This window comes from Triticum dicoccoides, chromosome 2B (assembly GCF_002162155.2).
Source record: "Triticum dicoccoides isolate Atlit2015 ecotype Zavitan chromosome 2B, WEW_v2.0, whole genome shotgun sequence".
NCBI lineage: Eukaryota > Viridiplantae > Streptophyta > Magnoliopsida > Poales > Poaceae > Triticum > Triticum dicoccoides.
Window position 1 is genome coordinate 655846175 of NC_041383.1, and position 2678 is coordinate 655848852.

Here is a 2678-nt window from a genome sequence, read left to right on the forward strand (position 1 = left end):
GGCGTTGGAGGTTGGACGTGATGATGCTTGTGTGCTTGAATACGGTGGCATTACAACCTGGGAGCCAAGCGCATGTTACAACCGGAAATTATTTACACCAGGAATTTGTTGGAGGTGGGTAATATACAGGTGTAAAATGTTACCGGGGTAGCAAAAATACAGCATTCCAATCGGGGCCTAAGACTGAACCGGCCACCACCGACGCCTCATCCCCTCCGCTCCGCACGCAGGCGCGAACACGGACGGACAAGCCTCACCCCAGCCAACCGATGGAGGCGCTGCTGGCCGCACTCCCCGCTGGCGGCGGGGGCACGGTGGCCGTCACCACGGCGGCCGTCGGTGGGCTGGCCGCCGTGATCGCCGGTGTCAGGATGGGGCACAAGGAACGCGCCAACACGCCCCCAGGTAGCTAGCGATAATCTTACTGAGTCACATCAAAATGCGTCCTGCAATATGTTACGTTTGCTGTTATTGCACTGCTTGTTCCGCTGCGGCATTGTACGTAGGGAAACGTTTGGGGCCGGGGCACCGGCGGAACGATTCGGCCGGTCTCCCTCTTCCTCGCGCAGCGCACGTACAGGAGGGCACCAGCGCCGGCAGGCACCACGCGTCGGCCAGGCGACCAACGCTCGTTCGACCGCCGCCGCCAGAGAAGAGCGCCTTGTCGTCCGCGTGCGGCCGCCCCTCGCCGGATCTCGTTCGCCTGCGGCCGCCCCTCGCCGGATCTTGTGCGCCTGTGGCCGCCCCTCGCCGGACTACTACCCCTCTGCCTCTTCCCAGAATCCGCCCCTCTGCCTCTCCCTGGAATCCGCCCCGGCCGCCCCTCGCCAGACCTTGCAGCGCTCGAGCCTCCCCAGCCATGGCAGACTACACCCCACGGTGATTTTTTTTGTTAGAACCGGTTGTAGCAAATTCAATCGCCGGTGGTAGAAAAAATCTACTACTGTTGCAGCAAGACGCTACATCTAGTAAATAAAAAAGCTTCAAACCAGACTCGGAACACATGAAGAGCTGCAACCGTTTTAACAAAAGCTTCATCCCACAGATGAAAAAGTTTCAACCCAGAGATTGAAAATCTTCAACCAGACACTACAAAAGTTGCAACCGTTTAAAAAAAAGCTTCATCCCGCAGATGAAAAAGCTTCATTCCGCAGATGAAAAAGCTTCTACAAGAGATGGAGAAAGCTTGAACCAAAATGTTGAAACCTGCGACGATGTCATTTTTGCTGGAACCAGCGGCATCGTTTGCTACAACCAGCGACTCACTTTGTTGCGACCCTTCACGGCGAGCTACAATTGGCGACGACGACGGCGACGTGTTTTTTGCTATAACCGCACTGGATTTTTCTGCTGGAAGTGGCTTCATTTTTTGCTGGAACCGGCGGATTTTTTTGCTTCAAACGGTGACATCCGCAGAATTTTTGCTGGAACCGGCCATTAGATTTGCTGGAAAACGGTGACGGCGAGGACGGCGACCGGCGACCAGGAGCGGCAAGGACGGCGACCAGGAGCGGCAAGGACGGCGACCGGGGGCGACGAGGACGGCGACCGGAGGCGAGGACGGCGACCGGGCGGCAACAAGGACGGAGATCGGCAATCGGGGGCAAGGACGGCGACCTGGCGGCAACAAGGACGGCGACCGGGGGCGAGGGCCGCGAGCCGGCGACGAGGACGGAGACCGGCGACGAGGACGGCCACCAGAGGGGACTGGAGGCGCGGCGACGAGGGCACCGAGCAGGAGCTACAGATCTAACCCGAGGTAGAAGAAGCCCAGGACGAATCGTTTTTTTTTGCTGCATCCAGTGGCCACGCGGGCTCGCATCCAAGGGCTGGGGCTAGACCGGCCGAAACTTTCGGCCGGTGCGCCGGCGCCTAGCATCGCCCTTGTACATAGCCCTTTTTTCTCTGTCCGTGACTGTGAGCCCAACGTCAAATATTTTTTGCGATTAGGAAATCCTGGCGGGGACGCAGACACCACTAATCACACGCTGTAATGGATAGAAAACAAGGATAATCCATAAAAAATCTCACTAAATTTCCACTTCACGTTTTTAACATCTATTTAGACCCACAGAATAACTTTCCTTCATATCAATTTTCACTTCTTCTGGTTGTGAAGCGGGAGCAACTAATTAACGAGCGCTCCTTCGGGAGCCTCGCAACGATCAGCGCCACTTGGCGCGCTCACAGCCATTTGCCACGTGTCGCGTTCTGGATGCTCCCTCCAGATTTTGTTTTTTTATTTTTACGCACGCTTTTTCGGCTTTTTAAAAGGTTTTTTTCCGGGGTTTTTTGATGTTTTGGTTTTTTACCGGTCTTCCCTAGCTCTCCGAGCAAAAAAAAATCGAATTTTTTTTTTGCGCAAAAAATTCATTTTTTTCCCGCGAGAGTCACGATCTTGTTTTCGCGAAAGGCACGGTTGTGCTTTCGCGAGAGGCACGGCCGTGCCTCTTGGAAACGAAAAAAAACGTGTTTTCTGTTTTTCTTTCTTTCGCGAGAGGCACGGTTTTGCTTCCGCGAGAGGCACGGTTGTGCTTTCGCGAGAGGGACGGGCGTGCCTCTTTCGAAAAGGGAAAAAACGCGTTTTCTATTTTTTTTTCTTTCGCGAGAAGCACGGTTTTGCTTCCGCCAGAGGCACGGTTGTGCTTTCGCGAGAGGCACGGGCGTGCCTCTTTCGG

General features: G+C 55.2%; 1 pseudogene; it reads left to right on the forward strand.

Annotated features, from left to right (window-relative positions):
* The first annotated feature begins 269 nt into the window (after window positions 1-269).
* LOC119368223 overlaps window positions 270-2678 on the forward strand; it is an 8344-nt pseudogene continuing 5935 nt past the window's right edge.